The 18451-nt window shown below is 43.8% G+C and overlaps 1 pseudogene; it reads left to right on the plus strand.

Annotated features, from left to right (window-relative positions):
• The first annotated feature begins 12849 nt into the window (after window positions 1-12849).
• LOC136517992 (uncharacterized) overlaps window positions 12850-18451 on the plus strand; it is a 65319-nt pseudogene continuing 59717 nt past the window's right edge.

Genomic DNA, 18451 nt, shown 5'->3' on the forward strand with positions numbered 1-18451 from the left:
CATTGATGAGTGCGGCTATGGCATCTGCCATAGTCGAGGGCATTGGTGGAGGATTTGGGCACTTATCATCATCGTGCGAGCCACTAGCACCAGTGCGGGTGATACGACGAGGCATCTGTTAGAGAAACACATTTACTTACATTATTCTTTATTGAAAGCATTTAAAAGGTTTCATGCTACAAAGGGTCCTTATTTATATTACATGTCTTGTATCCCACAAGACAACCCTGGTTTTCTAAGAAAGCAGTAAAGGAACTACTTCTACTCCAAGCTCTCAGTCTTCAGCATCCGTGCCCATATCGGACGAAACCTCATCTTCATCTGAGAAGTACACCAACTCCTCAGGATCCTCCTCCTTTTCTTCATTCTCGACTTCTCCTAGAGCTACAATTATTTCTTCATCAGTAACTTCACCATCCCCATGAGGTGGATGAAGTTGAGCGTACAACATGTGGACATTCTCATGAAGAATAGCATTGTCCATCTCCAGGTCCTCTACGTAGAACTCCAACTCATGGACGCGTTCATTGGCCGCATCCTCTCGTGTCCAGGCTTCATTCCACAGCTCCATGGTCATGGTGATACCCCTTTGCATTTCTGCCAACTCCTCTTGATCTTTGGCATGAGCTCGACGAAGAGTGTTGAGCTCCTTATTAAGGTTCTCGACGTTGGTGGGGTTGCTTGAAGATCCTTCATATCCTAGGGTCTTGGCACTACCTTCACCAAACTCATGGTTTCTTGGTGCCAACTGGTGACGAGGGACTCCATGAGGTCCGATGGACTTGCGTGCGGTTTTCTTGGTCTTTGCCATAGCCTGTAGGATTGAAGGTAGGACTATAAGAATAGCTTGAGGATAATGGAGGTTAGCAAGAATGGGATTGACATTACTTACCCAACCACTATTAAGGGGATTTATTATGCAATCTGCTTAAGCATGATGCATGAATCAATCTTACGAATCTAAGTATAAAAGATTTATATAATCATAAGTACTAGATTTTTAATACATAGGACAAACCTAATCATATTATCCGCCACAAACTTTCAAATAAGACAGGATTGAGTCTAGATCAAAGGTAAGAAGAAAGAAATTTGAACTTTAAAATATCAAGTTTACTTTCTTTTATCCAAATCAGTTTTGAAGGTTTTCCAAAGTAACCTACAATGATCATAGATGGGAACTGCTCTGATACCAGCTGTGGCAGAACCTCCTAAGGAATCGGGCCCACGTGCACCTATCGTTGTCTTAATAGACCCTGGATAGCGTACACGAGTTCCTAACAACTCAATAGGTCTATCGGGTGTCCTTAGGAAACCCGAATCATCCACGATTCTCTTTTCAAACAGGATCCCAATCACAGTCATTGCAGATTACAATAGTTTATTCAAATATATACCAGAGTAAAAGATAGCGGAAGTCTTAAGATAACATAATTACAAACCAGTTGTTTTCAAACTTACAATACCATAAGTGTCATACAACCATAGTAGTGGGGTAATATTACATTAACTTTATTTATCATACAAACTAGTGCCTTGTCCAAAGGCCATTCATCACTCCTCATCGTCGTTGACTTCAAACACAGACATGCAGCAGGGACCAAAACAAGCCAGCGCATGTGACTCACCTGCAACAAGGGTTAACAAACCCTGAGTACAAAGGTACTCAACAAGACTAACCCGATGTAACAGGGTGTAAGACTTTAGAGATGCAGGTGCTTGGGACAAGGTAAGGATGTAGCAAAATTCAAAGTCCTTTGCCAAAAGCTTACTATATTTATCCTATTCTCAGATTTTACCCCTAAGTTCTTTTAGTTCATTACCTCAACTAAATGTACATTTCCCATATTCCAATCCTTCTCATTCCATTCTTTTCTCATATTTTAGTAATTCACCAGTCCTGCATTGCTTCTGTAATGAATCGAGTCTCCATATCCGCGGAGCACCGGCAATTCGAATTGATTCAAGTCCTAGCTGGGGATTCCTTATCACACGACATATGTAGAACTTAATCTTGCATATATCAACCTCGCTATCGGATCCTCCTATATTAAGCCGTCTCCACGCCACCCGAGAGCACAACACACCTCAAATCCAGCCACATTCCAGCCACGAGGGTACACGCTACTCCCGCCATCTCTCCACTCCCAATGCGTGGGCATTCGTCTTAGTATCGGATTAGCCGAAGTAGGCTTACCGGAGTATGTGACCAGTACTACAAAGTGTCTCATTCAGAAGATCCACAATGAGTGGCCTTTAAGCGACATAGTCGGCAACATTACCCAAAATTCAAGATAAGTCACCCGACTAGTCTCTAGTTCATTCAACCTTCTTTCTTTCTTTGGCCAGTATGCCATCTTTGATTGTATCGAAACTTTTACTTTGAAAGCCTACCATAAAGCATACTAAGCAATCTATGCCTTTGTAAATGAAAACATCTTCAAGGATGGTAAACAATTAATAAGGTAGGTAATGCATCAAGTAGGTAACATTTGAATTAATCAACTTAATGCAATAAGTAACATAGGTGATAAACTTTTCAAAGTAACAAGGTAAGGGTTTAATGCATAAACCAGGGCTTGCCTTCGTTGACGATCTCAGGTTCTGGATCCGTACCACAATTATCGAATCCCGTGACAACCGGGGATTCTTCTAGAACTTGCTCAACTAGAATCGTTTCACTCTTGGGTTCTACACGAAATGATAACATATGCCTTAACATGATGATAATGTAAACATGATGCTTTCATGGTACATGAAATGTAAAAACACCCCGCAAATGATTTTATTTCACGGTACAGTTGCAAGCCAACAAAACCAACTTGCAATCCTACCATCAAGAACCACACATGTGTCTTGACCAAATGGATCTTGAAACCCTACTAGTCACAAAACATGACCAAAACAAGATCCAACACTAATCAAACACTTAGGGTTTGTCTTTATTTATTTTTGAATTAATCTGGAATTAAGCCCAAAAATGAACTTGTTCCAAATGACCTAAAATTTTATGTAAGCTTCCTCATGACAAATTAGTGTACCAAAACAAATTTCATAATTTTTGGAATTATACAGTGACCTACAAAAATCATGGAAATTGCTTTTTTCAATTAATAGACTGAATATTTGAGCATTAAAAATTTATTCAAATTTCAAGTTTCAAATTTTTAAATCATACTAGAACATGTACAGAAGCTACACACAAAATTTCAGAATTTTTGGAGCTATCATGAATTTCCTACAAATTCCCAAAGTTTTAGCACTATTCACAAATTCAGAAAATAAAAATCTTCACTGTTCTTCTTCCTCACTCGCACTGACAGGCTGACCCCACCCGTCAGTGACTCAAACATGTCACGACGGCGCTGCCCTCACTGACCGGCCTCAAAATGCGCCGACGGTGACGCTCCGGCGAAGCTGACCTCACCAAAATGATCTACACCCTACTACGAACCCATCCCCGTCCTTGGAATGGCAGAAGGTACACCGGAGAAGACCCCACACCGGCCATGGTGGCTCGAGCACGTCGGCTCATGGCGTAACCCTGGCAAGACTGCGGTAGAGTCAAAAGCGAAGTGAACTTCACATTCAGTGGCTCACCACGGTCATGTCGGTGGGCTTGGTGAAGACGGAGATGGTCTAGAATGGCCTAGCCACGTCGAGACGATGCTGGCGGAGCTCCGGCCGGGCTCGGGGAAGAAGCAGTTGCACCGGGCAACTCCGGCCAACTCAAGTGGCGTAGACAAGCCGCAGAGAGGCGCAAGGCCGAGGCGATCATGTAGACATAGCTAGGCACGATGGATGATGCTCGACAGAGGCTACGGCGAGCGGCGGAGCAAGCTTGTGGCGGAGCAGAGCATAAGGGAAAAAACGGGAATGACGACGGTGGCGGCTGCTATTTATAGCCAGGAAGGTGTTGCCCAGCGTCGACAGCGCACGCCCGCGCTCGCCACGGCACTGGCTGCATGTCAACGTGCGAAGAAGCAGCGAAATCCGATCGGCGGTGACCTCCGCGTGGCGCCGGCGGTAAGCAGAGAGGTGGAGGTTGATTTTTGAAATAATTATATAACTGCCACTGCGTCCATTTTTCAAATTACTCACAAATTTTCTAAAGAAGTTGAAAATCTCCAAAAATGAAAGTTGTTCAATTTTTCAAACTCTACAACTTTGCTTCTAGAAATATTTTCAAATTCTGCCTCCATTTTGAAATTTGAATTTGGGGTGCATTTGAGCATTTGAATAATTTCAAAATTACTCCAAATTTTATATGTAAACTTGAAAAACTTTGAATACCAAAGTTGATCTACATAAAATAATCTCCAACTTTGCTTTTTGCCTCAACCCCAAATTCCACATGGATTTTGAATTAGTAAAAAGGGGCAAAAAGGACTTTTATAAATTGAATTTGAATTCAAATTTGATTTGTCTTCCTTTTACTAAAATTTTGATTTTTGACCAGTAACATGGCCCATTAGGGTTATTTGAGTCAAATGGCCTCACATGATCACATGAAATTTGACCCTTGTGGTCATGATCTTTATTTAGGGTTTTTGAAACACATCACATGAAATAACAACATTATGAAATAAACCTTATTTAGTGAATGCATTCAAAACTTTATACTATATGAATGCTTTGCAATGCACATGATGACATGTCAATTTTTAGTGCTAGGTCAAAACACCAGAGGTGTTACAAGGAGCTTCTAGATAGATAAGGTTGCATGATCAAAGCTTTAGAAAAAGAGATGGATAAAACCGAGAAATTGAATAATGAAAACTCTTTTTCTAAAGAACACATGTGAAGAACAAAAGCATCTACTTTATGTTACTACTTGTTCACGTGAGGAGCTAAAATTGGTTCATGAGGAACTTAGTGTTGCTGATGATAACTTGGTACAAGACCATGCTTTTCTCACTAAGGAGATTTCCAATGGAAAAACTAAAACTAGTGAGAGCTCATCACATGGGTCAATTGATCAATCACATATTGTTGCTAACCCTTATGATGTAGGCAAGAAGCATATATCCACCTCTTGTGATGATATATTAGAAATACTATGTTCTTCACATATAGATGCTTGTTCTACTTCTATGTCTTGTGAGACTAACCATTTGAAGGAGAACAATGAGCTCAAAAATGAAGTGAAGAATTTAAGCAACAAGTTAGAGAGGTACTACAACTCTCAAGTCACCTTCAAGCATATGTTGAACAACAAAAGAAGCTAGGTGACATGAGTGGCATTGGCTTAAACAAGAGCAAGATCAAGGGGAAGAGATGGGGCAAGAGAAGATATGAAAGAGAGATGAAGAAGCAAGAACAAGAGAAGCTCTCTCATTTCATGTGCTTCAAGTGCCATGAAGTGGGACATCTTGCAAATAGTTGCCCCAATGAAGAAAAGCTCAAGTAGAAGAAAGAAGAAGAGAGGCTAAGGCATGTCAAGTGCTTCAAGTGCCACACATGGGGTCATCTCACCTCTATGTGCCCAACCAAGCAACTAGTGAAGCAACAAGTGAAGCCTCAACCAAAGCCACAAGTAGAGAAAGAAAAGACACCCCAAAAGAAAATCAAGATCAACCATGATGGTAGCGATTTGATGAATAAGAAGAAGAAAACTAGAAGGGGTGGAAAAGCAAGAGAAAGAGCAATGCGTCCAAGGATGAATCAAGATGCAAAGCAAATGAGCAAGAACAAAGAAGAGTAAATGAAGAAGATTGCTCACATTAGATGTTATAGTTGTGACATATTGGGTCACCAAGCTTCGGGTTGCCCAAACAAGCTTGAGAAGAAGGCTCAAGCAAATAAGGAGAAGCAAGGCAATGGGAAGCACCAAATGAGCAAGTAAGAGAAGGCTCAAATGAAGAGGAAGTGCTACTCATGTCGGGAAAGAGGATACATGGCATATTCATGTCCCCTAGGTAACACTCCTAAGCCTATTTCAGTTGATGATGACTCTATGATTAGGAAGGATGTCAATGGTACCTCATTGGTTGCAATTGCAAAACATCCCGCTATTCATACTAAGGCTATGCCTAAGTATGTTGCACCTAACTTGAGAGGACCCAAACTTGTTTGGGTACCATCAAAAAGTGGATAAATGATTGTAGGTACCATGGCATTGGAGACTTGATTCAATTGATTTCATATTGATCATCATATGTTGAGTCGAGATATGAAGCCTAGTGCACATCCAAAACCCAATGCCATGATAATTGAGTGAAGTCCAAAAGTGCTACATCATACAAGTGCTATAATTCAAGTTGTTGATGATTCATTGGATATATTTAATGGCTTGCAAATAATTGAGTTGAAGCTTGCTAGTTGTATGATCATGAGCTAACCAAGGTATATCTCTTGTTGATCATTTCATTTGGGTGCATATGAGATGATTGAATTGGATAAATATGCAATGTTGCTTGCTATAAGATGATTGAATGGATAATAGCTTAGTAATCAAGTTTGAATTGATTTGTGTTGGATAAGTTTATAAGATGACATTTAGTAAGTGGATTGAATGGATTTATGTCTTGTGAAAGTATTCAAACAAGTTAGTTTCAAGTTTGATTCATATTTGATGAAGTATAGCTCAAGTGATTGAAATCTGTCCTATAATTAAGAATCTGAGCTCGCTGTGATCTTAGCCATGTTTGAGTGATCAAAACTTATTGGATTGGCATAAAAATTGGTACACATACTCTAGACTTATGGTTTAAGATGCTATACAAATTTCATGAGAATTGGATAAGTGACGCTTCGGTTATAGAGTGGATCTTGTCAGCTATAGTGCAGCAGTTTTCAGCATATAACAGTGGTGGAAGAATTGAAATCTAGTAGAAATATAGAAGTCAAATAAAGCTCAAATTTTTACATCTACTAGATAGTTTAGTGAAGCACATCTCCAACAAATTTCGTGGTATTTGGATCTGTACTTTGGGAGATATGCATTTTTCTTTGAAGAGTACAGAATCTGCTAGAAAAGTGACAATTATTGGATTTATTTGGATTCACTTTGATTGAAAGGTCCTCAAGTTTGAATCATGTTTATAAGTGATTGAGGCACCTAAGTTTGGTTTTGAGATGATCTAGAAGCATGACAAGAAATGAGTACAAGGCCATTTGATTGTGGAAGTGTACTTTGCACACAGTTGGTACTCAAATTGGAAGATCAAGATCAATCTCAAGATGAAGATGAAGTTTAAGTTCTAGTGATTATTGGAAATCATTTGATAGAAAGAAAAGGACTGAAACAACTAGAAAGAAAAAGACTTAAAGAAGGATTCAAGGTTATTCATCAAGTTAAGTCCATCACTTGGATCAATCAATCAAGTTATTTCAAGTGAGTGTCAAGAATGGTTCTTGGAGAGAGGTCACTTCTCCCTAGTGTAGGGGCTTGCTGCCTATGTGTAGGTAAACCAAGTTTGGTACTTGGATGGCTAACATGGAAGTGATGATCCGAGGGACATTTGAGATGCTTAGTTGAAGCAATCAAAAGGGTTGATCAAGAAAAGCAAGCAACACCCAAAAGAGAGCTAATCATGATATTTCAAGTGGTATTCTCACATTGATGCTCTCATGCAAGCATTGATCAAACGATGAAGTAAGACAACCATAACAAGAAAGTGCACTTGATCATAAGTGGTATTCATTTCATATGGGTGAAGAATGGAATTCAAAATGGTATATATTGGTCTTCACCAAGCTTACAATTGGACTTCACATTGCTATTGGAGTAATGAATTGAAATCTATGTGACTATCCTCTACTCCAACATAGCAAATGTATCATTGTAATGTGCATGATCATTTCATCCCTTACTAGTATGCGATTAGTGCATATAGTTCATACTTCATTAGATCATGCATAACAAATGAAAGTTTTAAATTCATAGCTTACCACTATTGCTTGATTGATTAATTGATCTAGTGGTTAGTATATGAATTTGTTCATGAGCTAAGTGAACCCAAGTACTTAATTTAATTTGGATTGCCAACAAGTGATAAGTACAACATTGGCAAGATAACCCTTGCAAGAGGTGTGAAGAAGCTTGTCATTGGTTCAAACTGGACTTGGAAGCTTAGGCAAATCAATTTAGTTCAAGTCAACCATAGAAGCTCATGATAATGATAAGAGTACAAGCACAAGACAACAATACAAATGGATATCTAGTTTGTTTGTTTCAAGTGGTATCTAGACTCAAGTATTTCATCAAGAATTCACAAGTGATGTCTAGATCAACTCATAAGTGATATCCTATAAGTGGTGCTCATGAAGATAGCAAATGTTTAAGAAATGGTTTCTATTGATAAATCCAACAAGTGGTTCCATACTAGAAAATTCTTTCCAATGGTATCACATCTACATGTGGTATCAATCATGCAAGATGATGGTTCCACAAGTGATCCTCAACTTTAAGTGATTATCAAATGAAGAATGCATCCCTCACCTACAATAGCTCAAGTTTATCAAATGGATGACCCATGAAATGACTTAGGGGGAGGTGTCCCACAAATTGATATCAAGATCAAAGATCCTATGTGTGGTATCTCAAGAAGCTCTACAAGTGGTATCTATAAGTGGTGTCATTCCAACAATCAACTGATGTCCATAAAAAATGCAAGATTCAAGCTTCAACCATCTACCCCAAATGCAAACCTTTGCATCAATAAGAAGCACAACTTTTATAGAAATTGATGACAAAGGGGGAGAGATTGTACAAAGATATGAAAGCTTTGGAAGAGATTGAGACAAAGAAGTAAAGGTTGGACATGGACATGGAGGACATGGACATAAACAAAGAAGGGGAGCAACATTGAAGGATGTGAAAGGATCAAATTCTTAGACAAGAAAAGCACACAAGTAGGGGGAGCGAGCTCATAAACCTTGATTGGTTGCATTTGATATGTGCATATTCATGTGCTAGCTTGCATTGCATAAAGTTTTTAAATTCAAAATGCATGCTTGTGTGGTGTATGCTACTTGTAGATGATTGATGAAATGAAAACTAGCATGTATAGGATGATAGCTAGACACTTGGTATGCTTTTTCAAGTAATGCTAGTACCTTGCTTTTAATGTTGATCTCACGAGGTATCTAGTGCTTTTATTTCCAAGTGATATCAAGCTACTCATGGTGTTAATGATGGTATTAAAAGTGCAACTCCAATTGATATCACACTTTAAAGGTTTACTCTATACACCTTAGCATCATTTGGTAGTAATTACCCTCCCACAATTCCAATCTATGCATATGTGCGAACTTCAAACCAAACACTCTAGCACATATGTAGGGGGAGCTAATACTACCATTTTGGGTTTGTGGTACTTGTCCAAAATCATTTGCACATGGTAAAATTGCTTAGGCAAACAACATGAATCCAAAAGAGCTTAATTTCCATATCTTTGTAGAGTTGTCATCAATTACCAAAAAGGGGGCAATTGAAAGGTTCTTGTGTGGTTTTGGTAATTGAGTGACAACCTAGGTGGACTAATTATGTTTATGTGAGATAGACATGTGATTAGTCCACAGGTACATGTGTGTGAGCAACATTTGCCATGAAGGTAGAAATGGCTCAGAGATGTTGCAAAGCTCACACATGTGATGATGAAGGAACTCATTGCACATGAGACATGACATTGAGTCATGTGATCAAGGTGAAGAAGATCAAGACATGACTTGGCTTGATAGACCGGTTGCAAGCGTGAAGGGCAAGTTGGAGGCTTTGGAGCGATAGACCACATGGTGGTGAAGCTTGAGCAAGACTTGGCACCGATGGATGAAGGCAACGGTGAAAAGCAAGTGAAGTCAAGATCGATGAACCAATATGATCACGTGATGATACGAAGTGGATCATATCATTGTTGATCATGTTGGTGCATGTGTTGCATCAACATTGGAGGAGATGGAATGATTGCGCAAGCCAAAGGTATAACCTAGGGCATTTCATTTCACCAGGCATAGGCGTGTAGAGAAGTTGATGACCAGGTTTAGGATAGATGGCCATACTATCAAGAGGGGCAAACTTGTTTGCATATCGGTCATCTAGTGCCACTTGAGTGATCTAACTTTGCATCGTCGCTAGGATCGAGTGGCATGGCAAGTTGAGTGGCTAATCCTTTGGAAAATGTTTGTGAAAAGCTAACACACATACACATGGTGGTGCACACTCGGTGGTGTTGGCACATTTGGAAAGGAGAAAGTGTTGGAGTTGAAACGGATCAACTCGGTGAAGAAACGGAGGTGAAAGGAGGTCACTATGAGTGACCGGATGCTGGCCTCAACTAGACCGGCACATCCGGTCAGTGGCAGCATTGAAGGCATAGGCGTCGGTCTTCGACCAGATGCTAGGTCACTTCATGATCGGACGTGTGGTGGGTGTGTTTGGTCCCGCTGACATGGAGGTGCAGAGAAGAGGAGAAGGACCGGACGCTGATGTTGCGTCCGATCATGACCTACCTGACGTGTCTGGTCACAGTTGAGCAGCTCTGGGAGCTCTCTGGACTCGACCAAACGTTGCCCCTCTTATGTCCGGTCATGATCAAACTGACATGTCATGTCGTTGTTTGGCTCTCTCAGGACCTCTCTAGAAATGATCGGACTCGGTAGAGGTGCATTCGGTCTTGGCACTGTGCTGCATTCGGTTGTCACTTGACTGTTGACACGTGCAGCTGACAGTTGAGATTAAGCGACTAAGGTTGGATGGAGGTGACACATGGCGTGCATCCATTGACCGGACGCTGGACTGGGTGTGTCCGGTCGATCTGACCGGAGCGTCCGATCGCCCCGAGTAGTCCCCAGGTGAAGGGGTACAACGACTCTATTTTTCGTGGGGCTATAAATCAAAGGGGGTCTCAGCCATGGCTGACCTGAGAGCACCTTGGGGGACTTTGTGTCCATGCTTGAGAGTGCTTGGGAGCCCTCTAACTCACTCTAGCTTGATAGTGTTCATCTGATTGAGTGAGTGAGCGATTCTAGTGCGATTGCATCGTGAGGTTTGCATCGAGTGGCACTAGGTGGTCATCTTGTAAGCGGGTGGTGCTTGTTACTCTTGGAGGTTGCCACCTCCTAGATGGCTTGGTGGTGGCCTCTGTCAAAGCTGGCAAGAAGTTTGTGCGGTGCTTCAGAGAAGAGCTTTGTGAGGGGCATTGTGCTCACCCCACGGGAGCCACGAAGAGCAACTCTAGTAAAGCGAGACGCGAAGGGCGACAAGTGGTCTGGGCGGGTCAAGTGCTAGAGCTTGTGGTAAGCACTCCACATGGGAGAGTGTGATTTGCGGGTCACCACTATCAAGAGGACCGGCGGCAACCTTGGAGCTTGTCTCAACGGGGACTAGTGTGTTGGTAAGCATGTGAACCTCAAGATAAAAATCATCGTGTCGTCCTTGTATTCCTATTGGGTTGCATCCTTGTTTCACATGCTTGTATTTACTTCATTTACATTGTGCTTGTGTAGTAGCTCTTGTAATTAGTTAGCTTGTGTAGCTTGCTAGTTACCTTCTAGCTTGTGTAGCATAGAAGTAGCTCCCTTGTGTGGCTAATTTGGTTTGTGTAACCTTGTTTGTCATATTGCTTAGTTTGTGTAGCTAAGTATTTGCGCTCTCTAATTGGGCATTGGTTGCCTTGTTATTGAGCATTGCTAGTGAGCTTAGGTGGCTTTGTGCTTTTGCTTACTAGCATGAGTAGGAGCTCCCTCATTGCTTGAAGTACTAGTGGCATAGGTTTGTGTGACATTGCTTCTAGAATTGGTTAGGTGAGCTATAGCTAGCCTAGCACCTTTGTTGCTTAATTAGGATCTTTGTAAGGTGCTAGAGAACATAGATAGAGGGGTGTTGTCTTGGCTAGACCGATAGTTTTAATTCCACACTTGTTTCGGTTAGCCGGCATGATTAAGTTTTAGAAAGGACTATTCACCCCCTCTGGCTCGCCATCTCGACCCTACACCATGCTGATTTGATAGAAAATGATGCTGATTTTCCTTTCCTTCTCCTTCCAATTTCCAATATGATATTCCAAATGTATTTGTCCTTCTATATAATTATTAGAAATATTATCCAAGAACAAATTCACTCTTCTGATCATTTTTATCATCAACACTTACCCTCTTGAATTTGATAATTGCCTGCAGGAGCTAGTCCATATGTGCAACCAAATTCTAAGCAAGTAATTTTTATTTCAATAATTAAACTAGGGACCATGCCTAATTTGATTAAGGAAGACTAATTAACCTAAACACCATGCTTAACTTAAAAGCCTATGGAAGTATGAGCTAAACACCTCGACAAAAGCATACTAGAATAGAAAAAGGAAGTAGGATAGACTACACTATAATCATTCAAACAGAGGTGAGAGCATGAATCTGTGGTGCTCCTAGAGCTCCAGGTCAGTACCCTAGGAGCAAGCTCCCCAATGGCGGTGTGGTGACGGAACTACCCTGGTGGGTGTAGTCCGTGGTGCGGGAGGATTAGATGTCGGAGGTGTTCAACTTGGAGTTGATGAAGGACAAGGGCATCAAGGAGGAGGCTCGATGGATTTTTAGAGAGACCACGGCTAGAGGTTGAGGATGAACCTAACTAGTGGGGCCCATGTGATAGAGAGGACGTGAGGATAAGGATATAGGGCCAAGATAGTCATTTCCCAGGCTTTCTCCATGCTGGCATGGTGAGTTGACAGTGCCATGTCATCAAAAGTGGCAAACATAATTTAACTTTTACTGTTTATGTAGCAAACGGTAATTACCAAACTAATAAAGTTGGTAATTGACAAGTGCTCTCAGAAAGGACAGCAAATATTTAAATTTCCCCGACCAAACAGGGTGCTCTTTCCTATCACTTCCACCGTCGCCGTAAGACTGTCGATGGCCGTAGCCACTGCCACGGTCACCTTCTCGCCGTCCCCCCCATCCTTCCTCAACTCCCACCTCCGTCGTGGCTACCGGCCTACCTCCACCATGACGATAACTATTTTCGCACGCCATTTCCATGGTGTAAAACCTAGCCCCAACCGCTCCCAAGGCAAGTCCGGCCCGGTTGCCCACCCCGACGATGGATTTGGCACACTCGAAGCAGAGCCCTGGCACCTCCGTCGCCTCGTGGAGCTGTAGATGCAATGCTTCGGCACCGAGGTCGATGCTGTCTACCACAACCTACGCTCAGCGGTGCGCGAGGTCAGCAGGGACTGCGTGGTCCTAACCTTCTGTCGCTCGTCGCTGTGCTACTTCGCAGAAGCGCTCCTCTTCTTGCTCACCTACGCCGTCGCAGCACGAGTGCTGCTGGGGATGGTCTTACGAGCTTGGTGGCGGTGAGGGTTGGGGAGGGGATTGTGGGGTGGAGGTGAAGGCAGTAGGGCGGTTGTGCGAAGGAGGGACCACAGCCTGGGAGGGAAAGAGGTGGTGGTTGCTGTGTCATCGTCGCCTATGGAGGCAGCTCGGATCAGTCGTGTCCTAGAACCAGCAAAGGAGGTATGGAGGAGGTACTCACAAGCGAAGTTGCTAGACTAGTGGCTGAAGGTTGGAGCAACGGTGATGAAATCTGGGCCAAAGATGGAGAAGTGGGCAAGAATGGCAAACAGATTGGTCCGAGGTGAATGCCCGTAAATTTCAATTCTAGGCTGCTGGCATAATTCTGAATGTGTTGCCCTAATGCTTGTCATGATTATTTGAAATTTGCATGATAACTTAGCTCTTGTCATGATTATTACCTTGAAATTGTAATAGTTCTTACAGTTTTGCTAGAAATCTAACAATGACAAAAATTTGGCATGTGAATAAGATATTGCATGTGAATCTTATTATCTTTAGCAATATACTACATAGTCCAAATGTGAAACAAATAGGAGGAACCTTCTTGTTACTGTATTTGAAATCAAGTTACCCACTTCATACTTGCATTGTGGGATGCTACTATTGTTTTCCATATATATTAATGTACACAATCGGTCAACCAGAATTATAGGTACATATAACATATTTACTCTTTTTCTTTGGGAAGTAAAGTGGATTGTCCTTCATCCTAGAATTACTTGTTGCTATTACTGAAATTTGTAAATCCTTTTTTTGTGCCGGCAATAATTGATAATAGAGTCATGGGGAGGGATTATAGATATGATGATGCAATTCAAGTTAGTGCTTTTTACTTTTTAACATTGGTGCTATAATCTTTCATATATGCGAATGACTTCTGAGTTGTATCATTAAGTTCGAGAAGCATTGAGTTCTCTTCTTTAATGCAATGGCATGCACTTCTCATGTGCATTTGAGAAAAAAGAAGCATAGATTCCCACTTTAAACTATCCCTTTGTTAGAAGTAACAGAGCGATTGTCACATGCTAGAGATGAAGGGAAATTGGAGGAAGGTTTATGGTGATGTCGACTAGAATATCATCAGCAGTCCTCTGAGGGGTATCCCACGATGGTAGATTGATCAGCAGAGATGCGTGTAATCAAGAACAAGAAGACAATAGAGACACATGAGTTAGACAGGTTCAGTCTGTCAGTACGATGTAATACCCTACTCCTATGATCTGTTGGATTGTATTGGCTATCGTATGATATTGCATGAGTTTGGAGGGGGTCCCTGCCCTACCTTATATAGTCCTGGGGGCAGGGTTACAAATCTGTTAGTTCTAGGAGATAACTAGAAAGCAATAACAGATTACATGAATCATGGGATCATACGTATCCTAATAGATCTCGTAGTATCTTCAGGATATCTTCCTAGTGTCTTGTGGGAAGAGTCGTGCCCTATAAGGCGCCGTCTTATGGGCTAGGCCGCCCCTAGGGGCACAGCCCATGTGGTCTACCACTGGGTATCCAGGGTCCTACCCCCCCCCACAGCTAGTCCCCAAGCACTTTGTATCCATTGTGCAACATCCGTCTTGAGCTTGTCCGAGTAGGTGCGAACAAAGCTGAGTAGTCAAACTCATGGTCTGACCACCGTGATGAGTTGCTGAGTAGTTGTGAACCATCATCGAGCAGTGAGAACCAGTCGCTGAGCTACGTGAACCAGTCGCCGAGCTACGTGAACCATCGCCGAGCAGCATATCCCAAGTTAGGCTTGCCATAAGGATGTAAGGAGCTCAAGTTCAAAATCGAAAATTTCCTCATACTGGACCAAGTGTACCCACTTAGAGCCCGACCACAAGAAAGGGAGATAGTCTTCTTTAGCTTTGGGTGGCATGGAGTCTTCCAGATTAAAGCAAACACACTCACTATGTGGTGAAGTGTGTCCACTTAGTCCCCAAGCCTGATAGTAGGTGACGTTGTCACATGGTGCCATGGTCCAAAGTAAAGAAAAGCACAAGACCAGCTGAGCAGGCAGCTAGTCCCCAGGTGTAACCCCGAAATGAGAAGCACATTCACCGCAAGGTGAAGTATACCCACTTAGTCCTCGAGCCTAACAGTAGGTGACGTGATCATGTGGTGCCAGGGTCAGAAATAGTCAACAGAAGAAAGACCCCAGTGCGGTGAGGAACCAAGTCATATTGATGATGCAGTCCCTGAGCCACAAGAGAAAATCTTGGAGAAAACAAATCATGGAGAAAAAACCAGAGTAATGGATGTACAGTAATAATTACTAAGCCATAACAGATGGCAGAGAAGTCGGTGAATATTCGATGAGCAGTAACAACTTGAAGCAATAAATGGGCGATATAGGCTGTAGTTGTAGTGAAAGCCCAGGTAACGGCCCACCACGCTGTTTCAGAGAATGCAGAGAGGCACAAATCATGGAGCGGTTTCCCAAAAACCTTCGAAAGCAAAAGGTGGGGGGAGTGCTTTATAACTATGCTACCGCACCCCATGCTCCCACCTGTGCCACTTTGCCATTTCATCTTCCTCCTCAGCCCTCGTGCTTCCAGATTCAAATTCACACGCGTTTCCGCCACCAATCCCAAACCAGATCTAAGAGATGGTGCCGAAGAAGGGAGTTGGTAACCCAAAGAAGGCGAGCGCTAGAGTCAGCCGTGACAAAGAGTGGGTGCCATCACGCACGAGAGAGGTGGAGCTCAATAGGATGGTGGAGGTGGGCGTTCTTCCTGACCGCATCACCATCGGATGGCGGCCGGCCAGTGGTGAGCCCTACCCATTATCTCATACTAATGAAGCTATAGTATTTGAGGATTACTTCTAGCGTGGGTTAGGATTTCCTGTTCATCCTTTCTTGAGGGATCTATTGGAGTTCTCGAGAGTTAGTCTGTGCAACCTCCACCCAAACATAATCTTGCACATTTCGATTTTCATTCATTTCTGTGAGGTGTATCTCAGGATTCTTCCCCACTTCAACCTCTTCCAGCACCTCTTCTGGCTGAAGAAAAAAGGCAGTGGTGGTTCCAAGGTGGTCGGCGGCATGTATCTTCAACTACGCGATGGAATGGTGAGCGAGTACCTCACTATGCCCCTAAACACATCACTAAAAGGGTGGAACACCTGGTGGTTCTACCTGAAGTAGAGCCATCCGGCCATCCGCTGTGACGCCGACCACATCCCAGAGAGGCAGAAAAGCTAGTTGGAGAGGCCAAGCAGTGATGATATGGATTAGGTGAGGGAGCTCCTTAGCCTAATAAAGGGCGTAAAGATGAACGGTAGACTGGTGGCAGCGAGCTTCGTAGTGCGCCGCATCCAACCCTGCAAGGAGAGGGCCCACGCGGGCTTTGACTTCAAAGGGGACACCGATGGCACCCTAGGAGAGGACAGGGATGCTATCGAGGGATAATATGCTAGAGCGGGCTATAGAGCTATTTGCTCTATTTGCCTCATTCAGTATGTTAGGGCAGACGAGACCCTTTAACTATACGAACCCGCCTCCTCAGGTAAACATCTCAACTGTGTGTCCTAATCCTTTTTTATCCTGTATCATTGCTGAGTAGTGAAATGATTCACTTATGGAAAGATCCATTCGCAGGAACGAGCGGTGTACTTCTCGGGCATGTCGAGGGGCTGATTGGCCGTAGGCGGTAGATGCTCGACCACCAACTTAGCCAGAGGAAGGTGCCGTCAGCACCCCATCAGAATCCAGTGGTGTGGACGCTGGTCGGATAGAGAGTCCTCCCCCTAGTGCTGGAGAAAGTCCAGGGGAAGAGGGCAGCGGTAGATGAGCCGGCCTAGAAGAAGAGGAAGATGGCGGGTGTCACTCCCCACAAGCCGAGCGGCATCTCACTTGGCGGTGACCGGACCACTCAGACATAGAGTGCGGCGATGTCTGAGTGGTCGGATGACGATGGGGCTCTAGTAGCTCTTCCTCCGAGCACTGAAGCACCTCCAAGCAACACGCGTAGAGGAGTGATCGAAGGGAGGAGAGGGAGTCCCCGAGCAGCAGGCGAGGGGAGTCCTAGAGCGGCAAGCGGAGGAGATGCCAACAGCGGAGACCGTGAGACCTCCACCTTAGGGCACGGGAGTCGACCCCAGGGCCACACCTAGGGGCTCTAGTTGGCAGTGCCAGTTTAGAAAAGTGTACCAGCAGACCGATACATAAGTATCCTTGCCTTGGAGTTATTTTGCTATCGGATCCTTATCGCAGTGGCGATTGATGAGCTAATCTAATGCAGAGCGAGGCATACGGAGGAGCTGAATCCATCCGTCTAGACTAGCGAGCAGCCGAGGGCTAGTCCCGGCATAGAGGAGATGCCGGCAGATCCTGTCCTGGAGTCCTTAGGCGCTCGACGGCCTACGGAGGAGTCAACCACCACTGCTGGTGGACTTGGCAGTGGTGAACGGTTGGCGTCAAGGGCGGACGGGTCGGCGGCAATGCCTGGGGCAATGACAAAAGCTGTCGTGGCTTTAGAGGCAGATGCTAGAGTTGCCAACATCATGCTGGAGTTCAGAGTGGAGAAGCCTGTGGTGCTAGAAGAGCCAACAGCATTCCCTGAGGTGGTGGAGGGCATGGTCGCACACGCTGTGCGGCCATAGAGCCCGTGGTGGTGCCGCCAACTATGGAGGAGGAGGACGAGGTGGAAGAGATCGAACGTGAGGAACCACATCCCCAAGCTGTCCAAATCCTCTGCAAGCGGGGCGACGAAGTGGTGGTCGTTGAGGAGGAGGACACCACTAGGGAGCTTAGGAGGCTAGAGTCCACCCTGTCGACGGCGATGAAGTAGATCAAGGTTAGCATTGCAATATCAATGTTCATCTTTAACGTTGGAGATTGGAGTTCTTCATAGTCTTTGTGCTTTTGTAGGGGATAGCTTGGACTATCGAACAACGGCGCCAGCTGATCAAGAGGATGGAGCCCCTCGCCGAAGAAAATGCAAAGCTGAAGGAGGCGATGAAGCTTATGGAGAAAAATGTCTAGAGGGCCCAGCGCGAGCGGGATCCTATCAAGTCTCAAGCGCGGTATCTGGAATACCAAAACGGGGCTCTGTCCGAGCAGTTGGCGACTGTGTCCGAGCAGTTGTAGGGAGGTCCGAGTAGCTAACCACCATATTTGAGTAGCTGACGATGGTTTCTGAGCAGCTAGAGTGGACGT

Source organism: Miscanthus floridulus, chromosome 17 (genome assembly GCF_019320115.1).
Source record: "Miscanthus floridulus cultivar M001 chromosome 17, ASM1932011v1, whole genome shotgun sequence".
Classification (NCBI taxonomy): Eukaryota; Viridiplantae; Streptophyta; class Magnoliopsida; order Poales; family Poaceae; genus Miscanthus; species Miscanthus floridulus.